Source organism: Peromyscus leucopus, chromosome 8a (genome assembly GCF_004664715.2).
Source record: "Peromyscus leucopus breed LL Stock chromosome 8a, UCI_PerLeu_2.1, whole genome shotgun sequence".
Taxonomy (NCBI): Eukaryota; Metazoa; Chordata; class Mammalia; order Rodentia; family Cricetidae; genus Peromyscus; species Peromyscus leucopus.
This window is the reverse complement of record NC_051085.1, coordinates 57,046,372-57,062,679: the sequence shown is the minus strand read 5'-3', so window position 1 is coordinate 57,062,679 and position 16,308 is coordinate 57,046,372.

The window sequence follows — 16,308 nt, the reverse complement described above, 5'->3', positions numbered from 1 at the left end:
TTGACCAAATCACCTTATGGTGCATTTCTCAGAAAATGAGCCATCATATGACTGAATTTCTTAAGATAGATTCTAAAATTTTTATTACCTGATTTAATATATGAAGTAATAAAATGGTAGTGAAATATCCTTAAAACTTGAAAAATAAAATGAGCCATTGCATTAGGTCACACTTTCAGACAATGTTAAAACTTTGTCAAGATGTTGAAAAGAATCAAGCTAGAAAGATAACAGAGACTATTGTAGGAAATAAGATGAAGCCACATAAGTCATCATCTAAATTCTAAAACAAAATAAGCACATGGTCTTTTGCCTGCTTTAAATGTTACTAATCAATTATGGCATACTTTTCTGCTTAGGCCAACAAAATCCTGAGAATCCTTCTAAAAATACAAGTATACAATTATTTCATACCAGTGTTTAAAATTAACACTATTGCTAAGTCACTGTTAGAATCACACAACCACTGTGAGCACAGTGGAACTACCTGAATTTTAATTGAACCTTGTGACAGGCTTCCACAGAACTTAAGTATTGGCTGTAAACCTCAGCCCCAGGGCCAAACTGGGTCTGCCAGCTGCTCTTATAAATAAAGTGTGTTGGTTCACACCACACCCATTTTTTTTTTGTATTGTCTGTGGCTGCTTTCCCTGCTTTAGATTACATAAGACACTACTTTATATAGTGCATTGGCCTCCAAGGACTCCTGAACTTTCCATAGTATGTGAAAGAACAAAATAAGAGCCTATGGTTATTTACAGATCTCAATGGCATTTGTGGTTTTGAGATCCATGACAGCTATAGAAAATGTGGGGCCTGGCCTTCCCTACCTCCTCCCTTCTGGTGTGAAGGTTCAGCAGGGCTTTTACACATGCTACTGGAACTTTTCTAAGGAAGAAACATCGACCTACTGGTGATAACCTTACTAACCTGTTTGCCATTCTATCGAACGGCCTGGCTGTAAGGCTCACAAACACTTGATAAGAGGAGGAGTTAGTCAGAACACCACTGTACTCACCAATCTATAGAGCAGGTGCTGCACAGATTCATGGCTCTTTTCAAACCTGCTCACAATTTATTGAATATATTCATAAAGGATCAAATCAAAATAATTTATTCAATAATTTGGGAGACAAAAACAGAAAGGGGAAGTGAGAAATTAACAGCTTCATGCTTTCAATCTACAACTTAATTTATTCCTAACATCCTATAACACAAAAATTATTCTATGTATTTTACTGAGAGAGACTTACCATAGGTGAACACGGTAGACAATTAATTTGTCATAAATCTAATTACTAACTAGACTGGCAAATCTCATTTTAGTGTTATATTTTTTTCCCTCAGAAAAATGATCACTATATTGCTGTGCAAGGCTATGTATTTCCTTCATTATTACAGCATTTAAGTATTAGAAAAGGAAAGAGGGAAACAGAAAAGGAAAGGAAGAAATGCTTAATCAAAGTTTTGGAGGAATGGGTGACAGGTTTAAGGAAGACGAAAAATGTTATTTCTTATCCCCGAAATTACTGTAAATACATCATGCAGGGATACTCCCAACCCCAGCTAAAGAACTGGACAAGACCCTGTGTGTTGGGTGCAGGGTGGACACTCTCTGGAGCTGTGTTGGGAGGCTAATAAGACATTCAAAGGGAGCATCAGTGTCAGCTCATTTCTTAATCATGACTTTGCTGGCCCACACAGGCCAGAATTCTCAGAGCTTTTGCTATGGCAAGAACAAAAGGATTCCCAATAGGAAATTCCTGCCGTGACTCTGTAGCTAGGTCTACTGTGAAGACTGCAAAGCCAACAGAGGAAGAACAGCCAGAAAACGTCTCACTTCAGAGTTAAACCCATGGTCCAACTCACTGCACAGGGCAATATGGCTGTACAGCCACCGTCCTGCAAACAACAGCAAAGGCCTTAACAGACACCATTAGAGAAAACAAAAGGCTGGTGACCGGTTCTGCCTCTTTAAGAGGTACTTTCCAATAATTAACAAGGGATCAACATTTTTACCACTGCTTTTAGCAAAAGAGATGAACTCCAATCTTGTTCTACTAAGTTTAAATAGTATACAGCATTGATGGCTATTGCTTTGATTTACTTAGCTTTCTTTTTTTTAATTTTATTTTTTTTCCTTTTATTTTATTTCACAATACCATTCAGTTCTATATATCAGTCATGGATTCCCTTGTTCTCCCCCCTCCTGCCCCCCTCCCCTTCCCCCCAGCCCACCCTCCATTCCCACCTCCTCCAGGGCAAAGCCTCCCCCTGAGGACTGAGATTGACCTGGTAGACTCAGTCCAGGCAGGTCCAGTCCCCTCCTCCCAGACTGAGCCAAGAGTCCCTGCATAAGCCCCAGGTTTCAAACAACCAACTCATGCAATGAGCACAGGACTTGGTCCCACTGCCTAGTTTCCTCCCAAACAGACAAGCCAATCAACTGTCTCACCTATTCAGAGGGCCTGATCCATTACTCAGCTTTATTTAGCATAAGCTTTACAGGTGAAAAGAATACAAAAGAAAAAGAAACAAACAATATCTTAGAGCCACTTGACTGGGAGGGCTTGTGAGCTGGAATCCGCTGCCAACCCTAACCACCTGAGTTTGATCCCGGGGACCTACATGGTAGAAGGAGAGAACCAACTCCTGAAAGTTTTACTCGGACATCCATATATTTGTCTTGGCACACGTAAACACAATAAATGAATAAATAAATGAATAACCACGTGAACATTTAAATCTTTAAAGATTATATGGTCCTTTTCTAATATTTCATTTTGATAACTGAGACAGTATTTATTTGAAACTACTTTTGTTAGAAAAAAATTAAAAAGAAAGCATAGTGCTTTTACCTTCTGATCTTATCTTAGTTCAGCTCTGTGTCCTTTTGTACAGTCATTGGTAAACCTGTTCTTTTTTTGTTTTGTTTTGTGTTTTGTTTTTTCTCAAGACAGTGTTTCTCTGTGTCACTTTGGCTGTCCTGGAACTTGCTCTGTAGACCAGGCTGGCATTGAATTTACAGAGATCTGCCTGCACCTGCCTATTGATTGATGGGATTAAAGGAATGCTGTACCACCATCCGGTGGTAAACCTGTTCTTAAATGATTTTAATAGGCAACTGGATTCGTCTTTTAAATTTTTACTAATTTTGGGGGGAGGCATGCATGCTGAGGTCAGAGGATGACTTACTTGCAAGTGTTGGTTGTTTCTTTCCACCAGATGAATTCTAGGATTGACTCAGATCATCTGACTTGACTACTGAGAAATCCCAATGGCCAGAAAACTAAATTAATTTTTTAAAATCATCCAACTACTTCTTCCAGTAGCAATTTCATATTTCTGAAACTTAATATAGAAATTGGCCAATATTTATAAAGCAATGCCTTCAGATAGACATTTTTGTTTACTCATTGGTATTCAACATCCATGTCATTCTTGATCAGGAAAGAGAAGCTAACTTCAAATTAAGGTAAATAGAGAAGAAGAAAAAGAAGGAACAACGCTCTTGTGTACTGAAGACATCATTGTAAAATCCTCACCATCCTTCCAACTCACTCTGAATAAAGCAGTGGCACTTGACTTTTGTGAAGTTTGATTATCCATATACATTGTACAGACGTGTCCATCTGGTATGCAGGTATTTACATAGCTGTTTCATGGCCAAGCTTGCCAGGAGCTGGTGTGTGTGTGTGTGTGTGTGTGTGTGTGTGTGTGTGTGTGTGTGTGTGTGTGTGTAGCTGGCTCACACTGGTATAAGGGCAGAAAGTGTGGGGACCACCCACTGATAATGAACAGTACCACTGTGTTCACTACTTATTCTCTAGACTGGTATTGAAATTTTACATATATCAGAATCATTTGAGGAAACCTCATAAAAACACAGACCCCCATGTTCTCTAAGAGATTTGAATTCTTTTGTCTATGATCTATTTCTGGAATCTGTTACCAGTAAGCATGCCTGGTTATTCTAATTTAAGTTTTCCCTGGTGCACAGCTGGAGAAATACCTCCCTAACACAAAGAAATGCACCTTTTTCCTGTACCGTTTTCAGTCACCACTCCCTTCTCCCTTATGTGAGTGCTGACAAATGAAGTCACAAACGAATATTTAACTATCGAACTGGAAAGGGGGTGTTTGAACACCCAACCTCTGGGCATCAACAAATCTTTTAAAAATCTGTCAAGTGGGAATACAATTCAGTACAACATTTGCTTCGTACAAATAAACAATGTTCTGGGTTTGATCCTAAGTGGTCCCCTCTAGAAAAACAAGAAAGCACACAAATACAGGAATATAGAGCCAGTGAAATGGCTCAGCCAGGTAAGAGCACTTTGCCACCAAGCCTGACTACCTGAGTTCAATCCCTTGCACCCACATATGGCAGGAGAAAACTAATTCCCACAGTTGTCCTCTGACTCCCAAACACAAACTGTGGCATGGGACACACACACGTACCCACCAAATACACCCCCCAAAACATACTCTAATTTTTTTTAAAAAATCAGTATTTTTCTTAAATCATAAATACAATTTACCTGTATTTATTAGTACATTCCCACATCTACACCTAGCCACTAAGCACAGTTGTACTTCAAAATACCAATACAAACACAGCCAAGACTGACCATCTTAAACTCTGTCATGAACCTCCGTCCATTTTTACTTGATTACTTTGACATTTGGTAGCAGAGTTCAAATCTCAACCAGTGACCACTGTCAATTATACATAGGCATTCTCCCTTGAAACTGTCTCAGCAACCTAGAACCACTCAGCCATGTGCCTTTGCCAAGACTGGGAAGCAAGAAGAAAAGAGATCTCATCAAACCTTCAAGAAACTGATTACATGGACACAGGAACCTGCTGAGTTTAGAATTTGCTCAGTAGGTGATGAGAACTCACTGAAGCATTTTGACTAAAGGAACATCTTGGTCACAATAATTTCAAATGTTCCACATTGCTTACATCACAAACAGCTTATATGAAAATGTTCTGCTGAAAGCAAACAACATACATACATTAGTAATGTTTAGGTTTAATAAAATTATGTCATTATAATGTACATCGGTATTCTCCTCCTTCATCTGAAATAAAGGGGAAAAGGGAGAATCCAGCACTCCTCAAAAAACTCAGAATTAAATTTCTAAGAATGGTATCTATGTCACAGGTATTTACTGAGATATATTATAATAGGTACTACACAGGTATGGGGGAGGTGAGGCAGGGAGGGTCTCCACTCTCCCAAAATTCTACAGTCTGCAAAGATAGACATTAAACAAATAACCAAATAAGCTGTGAGTTTTGTACATAGGTCCCTGCTATTCATAGCAGTGCTATGCTTGGGTTTCTTTTCAAGTGAGCTCCCTTCCCTGTTCCACTTTCTCTTTAAGAGCTTCGAAGAAATCATCAGAGGACTCAAACCCGTAGCCTAAACCTGCTTTGCTTGGCCTTCGCAATGCTGAGGTCTTCTATTTCATTTTCTGTTGGTTTTTTTTAATTATTATTTAATTTGAACTCCTTGAAAACATAAGATATGAACTTCCAGGTTTTCTTGACTATTTGGCCACACTAGACATCCACTTTCATAAGGCAACACATGGCCAAACCTGCACAGAAACTCCCCACTTCAGAAGTAACATGTTTGCTGTACTTGGTAGTCGTCACCTTGCTTTGAGAAGGAGACCAAGATATGAGCTGATCACATATCTTGGCTTGGCTCTCCATATCTGGCTTGCTTCATTCATCTACTTCCAGACCCTCAAAGTTCAGTTTGTAACTCTCTGTCTCCGTGGAGGGACTAGACAGACAGTTCTCATGCCCAATCTCCCCCCACTTAAGGATTCTACTGCTGCTGAAGATTTCAGTCTAAGTAATCAAATACTGTTCCTTATGCAACTTACTAATTCAAGTATTTACTCAGTTCCTTTTCCAGCAGTACCCTTCTTCAGACTCATTTTGTTGAGGCAAACTAGATTACTCAGTGGCCAGCCCTAAAGAGGTCATGCTGCTGTCTGCTCCAACGTCTTCAGTCTTAATAGAATTTCTCTGTCTAAACTCGTATCAGCTTCCAAAGTGATGAATGTCCAATTCCTGCTATGTAGTGTTCCATATCTTCTTCACAGAGCCATTTCTTACTTCTCAGTTGAATGTGGAATAGATCACAGGGAGCAACTGATAACCATATCATCTAAATTCTCATAAGACCCATTCCATTTTACATTTTACATTTAAGATTCTGAATGGCTGAATCCCTCCTAATTTATCTCCCATGTCCCGTTACCCTGGCAGAAAATACTAAACACTTGAAATGAAAAGAGATTTCACTAAAAAAACTAATTATAAAAACAATAGAAGGCAATGGATGTGATTTACCTCCTTTTCTAGATACTGATATCTATTTTCAATGTCTAAGCCCTACAGATGTGAATTTGTTTGAGGAAATTTTTGTGTTGAGCTGGCCTATTACTCCTTGCTATTCCCATATACATGTCCTAGAGTGCTTTGACTGTTCCTAATTTATAATCAAGTACAAGAGTTTTTTTAATCTTTTCTTCTATTTAGAATGCTGCAAAATAACTTGAATTCTTGGTCAGAGTCTCTACATGGTTTTTCCTTGACTGTAATTCCTTGCGGGTGTACACTCTTACATTCCATACTGTGAACTTAGGGTTCATTGACAAGTACCTATCATTTGTATTAAGAATCTGTTTAAGGCTGGGGCATGGTGACACACACCTTTAATCCTAACACTTGGAAAGATGAGACAGCAGATATCTGTACATTTGAAACTATCCTGGTCAGTTCCTAGAACCTCAGTCAGGGAGCTCTCAACCTCCTGTAATTCCAGCACCAGAAGATCTAATGCCTCTGGCCTCTGTGGGTACCAGCTTACACATGCACATACCCCTCCCCTACACACACACACACACACACACACACACACACACACACACACACACACACCAGAAAAGGAAATAAAATAAATGCTTTAAAATATATCTTTATAAAAAAAAAAAGAATCTGCTAGAATAATGAATAACCTCCATGATTTGAGTGTGAATGTCACACCTCAGAAAGTTAATACCGCAAGAAAGGCACATATGTGTGTCTGCGTGTGCACAGCAGCTTAATTTCTTATCCAATGTCACACAGCTATGGAAACATCTGGCCTACCTAAGTTGTGAATGGAATGAGCAGAAAACAAACGTGCCTTTGAAAAATGTGTCACACAAACCCACCCACTGCTTCTGGAGAACAGCCTCCTGAAGCCATCAGTCATTCATTGTACACAGATGCTCGTCACCATGGGACACACTCACAAAATTCCCCTAGGGTTTCCAAACTAGGAGATAAAGGGGAGCAAAGCCGAAGACACTCCTGATCCTCAAACTTCTGTAATGAATCTTAGAACAAAGCGAAATGGGAAACAAAAACATTCCATCAGATTATCAGTTATTCAGGATCTACAAATACAGGCAAATGCTACATGAGTGTTCCTTAAAGGTCCAATGGTCCGTTGTCTTAGAGTTGCTTGAGGGAAGGCACAATGGAGAAATTGAGAAAACGTGTATTTCTGGGGTCTGCAATCGACAGCACAATCTCTGAGGCTCTACAAAGATTTTGAGTGTTATTTTTGTTTACAAATTCCAGTTTCCTAGGATTGGTTGGTTTGTTTGTTTTTGAGACAAGTTCTTTCTACATAGCCCAGCTGTCCTGGAACTCACTGTATAGATCAGGTCAGGCTTGAACTCACAGAGATTGGTCTGCCTCTGGCTCCTGAGTTCTGGGATTTAAGGCATAGGCCACCATGGTCAGCCCCAGTTCCTTTTTAAATTCATATTGTGATTTAAGAACCATAGTGCTAGAATCTCTGCTGTGTAATAATCAGAACCCGTACTGAAATTTGCAATGGTAAGAAATTTGCAGTAATAGGAAGAGGTGCTTTTAAGAGGACAGTGAGTTGTGGGGACTGTGTTGTTATGAAGGGATTGATGCTTCTATCAAAAGGCTAGTTATCAAGTGGGATCCTGATAAAAAGTGATGGGTCAGCCTCAGTTACCTTCACCACATGAGGATGCAGCCCACAGGCCCTCACATAATGGGCCCCCTAGATATTGGGACTTCCCAGCCTCCAAACTATGAATCAATAATATTTATATTGTTTATAATTTATGTATTCTTTATCTGTGTTTGTTGAATGCATGAAATTTATATTCACTTTGTACTCAACATGGTCTTTAAAATACAGTGTTTCAAGCACTAGAGATAGAATAGAGGTTAGATAGACAAGGTCCTTCCTCATGAATCTTACATTCTGACAGGGGAAATATATTTGTGTTCATCATAGCAAGAAAATAAAATGAGAATAGATGAAATTGTGAGCTACTTCTTGGAGAAAAGGGAAGTGTGTGTGTGTGTGTGTGTGTGTGTGTGTGTGTGTACATGTATATACTACAATCTATGTGCATCTCAATAGTCACATTAAAACAGAAAAGATAAAATGAGAAAATAACAATAGCTAGAGCACATTGGGAAGTGCTTCAGCAATCGCTTTAGATTCTTCTAGAATCTTCTCAGAATATCATTTTATAGGCTGTTAAAATATATCTTCATACTAACACAGATTTTAAATATCAAGCAGTGATAAATAATTCTTAATGAAATTCACAAATCTTAACCCACCCGGTCAGAAAAGCAGTGTGGAAACAAAAGTGTGAGTTGGCAAACAGGTACCAGGACAAGTGCCCAGAGAACGCACAGCAGGATATATGCCCATTTCCACTCTGCTGACTTTTATACTCAGTCACGCTGGGCTTGCTCAGAATTTCTGGGACCACACTCAGCCTTTCCCTAATAATATGTGAGGAGACTCACAAATGAATGCCTTTCTGGATTTAAATAGAAATGGAAAGAGGGGGTACGAAATGCACAAGAGCATCTGTGAGCCAAGCTGCTGGCTTCACTCACCATTCTCTGCTCTTGCACAAAGACATATTTCATTTGAGAGTGTGACTATACGTGTGACCAACGCGAAAGCTGGGGGTTTTCAAATCAGCCAGCAACCCCTGAGCCGATTCAGCTGTGTTTCTACTTCACCAGGCCTCTTGGGGAAGGCTGGGAGCAGGTGTGAAGTTCCAGTTTATTAGCAAGTTAAGTCTGTATTGCTGAGTGGCCTAATAGACTGGCTGATCTCCATGAAGACAGAAAAGTATTGTGCTGGGAAGACACATGAGAAATAAAAATCATTTTTACCATTAGAAACAGCACCTGCTGGATGTGTTCCATATTCCAGGCATTGTGCTAAGTAATTGGGGTGTGTCATGCTATTCATTAAATCTTTCAGACAAGTTATTGAAGCTTTTGTGGATAAGGGACATTAAAATTACAGATGATGTTGAGGATCCAAATGGTATCAAAGCCGAGAGTGTCACACATCTTTAATCCTAGCATTTTCAAGGCAGAGGCAGCAGATTTCTGTGAATTCCAAGCTAGCAAGGGCCACATAAGGAGACCCTCTTTCAAAAACAAAAACAAATAAGCAAACCAGATTGCAAGTGGTATTAAAGAGAATTTCTAGGTTGTCTTCTCTGTATCTTAATTTTAATTTGTTGCTTTACTTCACCAACACAGTTTAAAATATGGGCTGACCTGTCTGCTGAGTACAGTGGGACCCGTGAGGTTTGATTAGCCATGGGAAGCTTTCAGTCAGCCACAACTTTAGCCACAGTGAGTGAAATACAAACATGTATTTTTACTGGGATTTCAGCATGTACCAGAATGAATTAATATAATATAAAATTTGGTGCTAGACAGAAATTATTTTTAAACAAATTATTTTGTCCAGTGTCTTAATTTTGAACTTAAAAGAAATATAAGGACTAGAGTTGAAGTGTGACTTCGTATGGATGCCACACTCCCTTTTCTATTTATACTTTTGCTCCAAACATCTGACTTTTCATATACTTCTCTAGATTAATACAGCCTATATGCTGTTTTCTTCTGTTTTAGATTATTTTTCTATTTATCTATCAAGTACATAAGACCAACAGTCCAATTAGTCAAACCAGATGCCCAACGTTGTATAGCTGACAACAATGGAAACATATCCTAGTACTTTCAGAACCAGAAACTGTATCACAGTAGCTATAATCATGGCTGGCTAGTATTGCCGAATACATGTTTAACTATGCAAAGATGTGCTGCATTTGTTTAGCTATGTGAAGATGTGTTGCTGTTTTGCCTTGCCTGATTGGTCATATAAAAGCTGAATGGCCAATGGTGAGGGAGGAGGTATAAGTGGAACTTCCAGGCAGGGAGAGTAAGTAGGAAGAGGAATTTAGGCTCAAGAGAGAAGGAAAAAGAGATGACCCGGAGACCCCAGGGGCCAGACAGACACACACAGAGTAGCAAGAAAGTAGGACATATAGAATAAAAGAAAGGTAAAAAGCCCCAAAGAGAAACATAGATGAATAGCAACAGGTTAAATTAAAAGAGCCAGTGGGACAAGTAAGTCTTTTGTAAGTCTTTGTGTCTTTATTTGGGAGCTGGTTGAAGGCCCAAAGAAAATTCCAGTTACAGGCTAGAGTTGTTAATATAACTTGTGGATGTTAAATTCAGGTCCACAAAGATTACCTTATGTCACTAGCACATCATGAAGGATTATTCATGGAAAGAAAATGCATGAAGCCCCATTATTCCAACACACTTTTGTCTCATATCCACATGTCTGTCCAAAAAAAGCTCCTCTGGGCTGGAGAATATAGCTCAGTAGACAATTGCCTGCCTGGAATGTACAAGGCAGCACTAGAAAAAAAAATTATGCTTCTCAATTAATAAGCATAACAGGCAGGAGGGGACAGACATTCACATGTGGGTTTCTTATCATCTTAAACCACCATTGAAAACTGCATTACTTTTCACCATTTATTTGAAATGATAAACCAAGAGAGTTGTTCGAATATAAACATACCAAAGAAAGGGACAGAAAATAGCCAGCCTCAATGAGGAGAGACATGGAAATAACTCTGCGAAGACTCCGAGGACTAACCTCAACTGTCTTCTATAGCTGGAGTTTTTCTGGTCCTGCCTGGCTCTCAGTCAGGACAAATCTCTCTCACCTGCCAGTCCCACAGCTGCTCAGACCCAACCAAGCAAACACACAGAGACTTATATTACTTATAAACTGGCCATGGCAGGCTTCTTGATATCTAATTCTTATATCTTAAATTAACCCATTTCTATTAATCTATAAGTTGCCACGTGGCTCATGACTTACCGGTATCTTAACATCTTCTCATGGTGGTGGCTCGCAGTGTCTCTCTGCCTCAGTTTTCCACTTCCCAGAATTCTCTTCTCTGCTTGTCCCGCCTATACTTCCTGCCTGGCTACTGGCCAATTCGTGTTTTATTTAATGCAGAGCACTATCCACAGCAGTCTTCAAATGTCTAAAACGAGAACTGATTTATATGCCTCTAACATCATTCTTCTTCATGTGGGCATCTAGCTTTCCCATCACTATTTGTTGAAGAGACTATCATTTATCTAATGTATGTTTTTGAAATCTTTGTTGAAAATTAGGTAATTACAGTTGTATCAGCTTATTTATTGGGTCATTTAATTTTCTCCTCTCACACTTATTAGCGGCCAATAGGCCATACTTCAAAAACAAAAAAATTTTGTTTTTAGGTTATTGCTTCTTCTCCTTGCATAATATGAGCTCTACAGAACAGGATTTTTTGGTTTATTTTTATTGAGCACTTAAAACATTATCAGGTACCTGCTAAGTAGAGTCCTGCTAAGCCATAGTGACCAAGTCTGGGTTAAAAGAGAGAGAACATTAAGCAAGGATCCTCAGCATTCTGGGGTCCGAGAATAACAAAGCTAAAACACACTTTTGAACCATGTAATTGAAGTGGAGCTATTTAAGAGAGAGATTTTTCCTACAATGTTTCAAAAATCTGAGAAAGGCAGGTGATGCCTAAATTTACAGCATGGCCATGCTGCACTGTGGTGAAGAGACAAAGTGTTAAATTCCTGCAATTAAAAGGATTTAAGCCTGGAATCTATAATGTTTTACCTTGTGCTGAGCCTTCCAAGTCATAGTGCCTTCTCCAGCTAGACGCTGAAGGCTGTGTTCCAGCAGATGTACGGTCCCATCACCAATTGTTTATAAAAGCAAGGACATCTAACATTAGAGAGAGATAAAAAACAAATCCTGGAAAGAATGAATAAATATTTTTTGTCCCAGGTCTTAGAGAATAGGGAAAGTCAGGAGGCAGGAGAGGCATAATCCAAACATCTGGAGCACTGAGGTTCCTGTTTCTGTCAGACGTGGCTGTATTATGTCACTGGAAGCGTGAACAGACCTTCTTGGAATGCATTTCTAGGGTCAATGTCATCTCTAGAACTTTTTGAAAATTTTTATAATTGATAATTCTTCCCTATATCTAGTACAATGATGTTAAATTTTATATATACATACATATACACACCATCAATCATACTGCTTTGTACTCAAGATTTAAATTTTTTTCCATGAAGGAGTAAGAATCAGTGATCACAACCTTTGCTCGAAAAACCCTGCGTAGTTTCAACTCCTAAATGTTTTCATTTTTAATAGTGATAGCTTATATAAAGACTTACAATTCAGAAAATATTAAGTACAATTGTCTGAGCTGAAACAGAATTTAAATGCTGCAGAAGTTTCCTTTTGAAGTTGACATAGTTCACACATCAAAACCTCCAATGAAAGATTTTATTGGCTGTGAGATACAATGAATTGATTTCAGAGACAAGATTCTCAGTTTTTATTTTTATAGAACTAAGAAATATTATTCCCAAAATAAGTGCAAAGTTCTTGGAATTATCAATTTAGTTACCCTTTTTATTGTAGCCAAGGGATCCACTAAAGTGCAAAGTGACCTCTGTAACACCAATCTTAAAAGGTCTTATGAGAAAAACCCAGAGCCAGATATCAGGGTGAAAGCTGAAAGATCAGAGAAGCACAACAGCCAGCCACTAGTTTACCTCTACAAAATCCTCAGCCTCAAGAGAGTGAGTTCCTGTTTCCTCATGCCTTGTATGCCTTTTTGTGTCCTCCATATTGTTTCCTGGGATTAAAGGCATGGGTCACCACTGCCTGGTTCTATTTCTCTCGTGTAGCCCAGTGTGGCCTTGAACTCACAGAGATCCAGATGGATCTCTGCCTCCTGAGTGATAGTATGTGCCACCACTGCCTGACATTTATGTCTAATTTAGTGGCTGGCTCTGTCCTCTGATTCCCAGGTAAGCCTTATTGGGGTACACAATATATCACCACAGACCTCTACTTTCAATTTCTTCTGTTTTTAAATAAAAGATGAATCATCTCTAAGGCAGATTAGAACTTTGGATAAAGGATAAGAAATGCATGGAAATGAATTAATCAAGGAATGACAGGAATCACTGAAGTATTATTACATAATTATACAGTATCATAATAAGCTTTTTGCCATAAACAAGCATTAAAATTTGAACAAAATAAACATTTAAAGAGCATATATAGCTGGTAATACGATGAGATGGAGGCTTGCTGAATCTGTTGATGGCTTGCTGTTTGAATATGTTTAAGAATAAAGTGAATAGAGAAAACGCATTTCTAAGTTTTCTTTTTAGGAACAATTGCTTTGAATAGTAATGATTTTTGCATAAGACAATTGGTAGAAAATTGACTTCATATTTATTTAAAACGGTCCTCCATGCCACCTAGGAAACATTCATTAATGTTTTAAGGTTAAAAAGTCGTGTTATGTATAATATTTTTCTCCTTTGGGATGCCATTTCCCCCCACAACTTTCCCTACTGACAAACCTTATGTATCCATAAAGTTCACTGTTAAAAAAAAATCTGGGGCGATAGCTAAGTTGTTAAAGTGCTTCTCTTGCGAGCCTGAAGACCTGCTTTTGATCTGCAGAACCTGTGTGAAAAACATCCAGGTTCATCTCATATGCTTGTAATCCTGGTACTGGGGAGGTGGAGGCAGGTGGATCCCTGGGGCTCACCAGCCAGCCAGCCTAGTTGAACTGGCAAGGTCCAGGTGAGTGTAGGCCCCATCTCAAAATAAATAAATATGAAAATTTTTAAAATAGAAAAAAAAGGATATAGTACCTAGTGAATGATTGCTCTCTGGCCTCCATACACACACATGCACACATGTGTTCCTCATCTACCATTCTGAATACAGACACACACACATGCATGCACACATACATATATACATTTCTTAAGATAGTTCAGTGTGTAAAGTTCTTGCCATACAAGTATGAAACTAGAATTTGGATCCCCAAGACTCATATAAAATCTGGACAGGTGTGGCCTCTGCCTGTAATCTCAACATTTGAGAAACAGAGATAGGGTATCTCTGGGGCAAGCTGGCTGGCTAGACTAGCCAGAACCAGTGAATTCCATTTTCTTCAAGAGACTCTGCCTCAATAAATTAAAAAAAAAAAAGTGGAGCACAATTGAGGAAGACACCCAACACCAACTGTGGACCTACATGCACACACATCTATATGCACCTGCAACACATATGTGCCCACATACATGCATATGCCATATACCATAATGACATATGCTGCATGCACATGCAAAACAAAACAAGATGTTATTATTACACATATTTCTGAGACAACTAATTCCTGAATAAAACACACTAGCAGGGATGAAAAAGTGTCACTATGGCTTGGAGTCATAAGGTTGATTAAGAGTCCAGGGGCAAAGGTCCTAGGAAAGGTACATATGGTCCAAGCTGCTGGCATTTGCTGCTGCATCCCATGCAGTCCAGAGCTGTAAGTGGTTTTCCAGGAAGAAATGCTTGACTCTGTTATACAGCAGACAGGCAGTGAAAGGACTCTGTTCCTTACTTCAAGGAACCCAGGAAAGCATAAGAATCAAAGACATTTCACAGCTCTGTTACTTAGGTCTGTGCAGGAGAAAGCACTGTCGACATCCAAGGGTGATGGATCTAAAGCTGCCTAGATGAACCTACACGGTAAAAACCTAAGACTGGAATTGTGATCCACGGCCCTTACAAAGGTAATTGGCAATTACTTTTACTTCAACTTGAGCACCAGGAAATGGGTTCTAAATCTGCAGGGTCAGTTTTTTGTTTGGTTGGCTTTGGTTTGGTTTATCCAAATAAACTCTCTGGGAGAGAGAAAAATGCTGAAGCCTTCCACATAAATCATTTTCTTTATGTTTACGTGTAACCGCCTGCTACACTCATCTAATGACTTTAGTCTGTTTTCTCTCTGCAAGCTCAGCATGACTGTAAATACAATGACGAGCTTCTTTACCACCACCATTCACATTCCCAAAATAGACTCAAGCCAAACACATTGCCAGAAGTATAGCCCTTTTAAAACCATCCTATTATAACACACACAAGCACACCCAAGAACATGTGTGACCTTTTAATTATCTCTATTAATAACAATCGATATCCATCCTTCCCCAGCCTAGATCGCCCTTATGAAGCCATTTTTAGCATGAACACTCACCAAAGCAATAGTGTGTGTCTTCTCATTTGCCAAAGCTTTGCTGTTTGGCTGTCTTTTTTTTTTTTTTTTTTTTAATTCATTACCCATAAATGGTCAAGAAGATCTGAGGCTTTGGGTTTTCTTGAAAGTTGTTAGCTCTCCTATCCTTAGTAGCTGCCCTTTTCCTATTGGTCTTTTTTAATTTTTTTATCGTGTGTGGTGTGTGTGTGTGTGTGTGTGTGTGTGTGTGTGTGTGTGTGTGTGTGTTCTCTAGTACATGGCACATCTGGAGGTCAGAAGACAGACTGGAGAAATCAGTTTTTTCCTTCTACCTTGTGGACTCCAGGAGTGAAACTCAGGTGACAAGGCTTGGCAGCAAGTACTCTTGCTCGCTGAGCCCTCTTCCTGACATCTTAGAACCACTTTTAACCTGTGAAAATTAACATGTCCATGAAAGTAGAATTTGTTGAGAAGAGCATTCTAGCTGGAGAGACGAGGGGATGAGAAAGTGGGATGGGAATGAAACTATTAAAATTCATTTTATAAACATATTAAACTGCCAAAACGAGAAAAAAAAACTTTTTAAAAAAGATAATATGCTAAAAAAGCAATCTAGAATATCTCATTTGCCAACACTTATGACATTAAATAAACAAATAACTTACTTTGAAAACTGGTAAATTATGGAAAAGATTGAGTTGTCCAGTAGAAAATACATCTTAAGGAAAGCAAGTAGCATCAGTTTGTGAAAAGCTATAATTTTTAGCAAGAAGGCCAGCTGACATATGT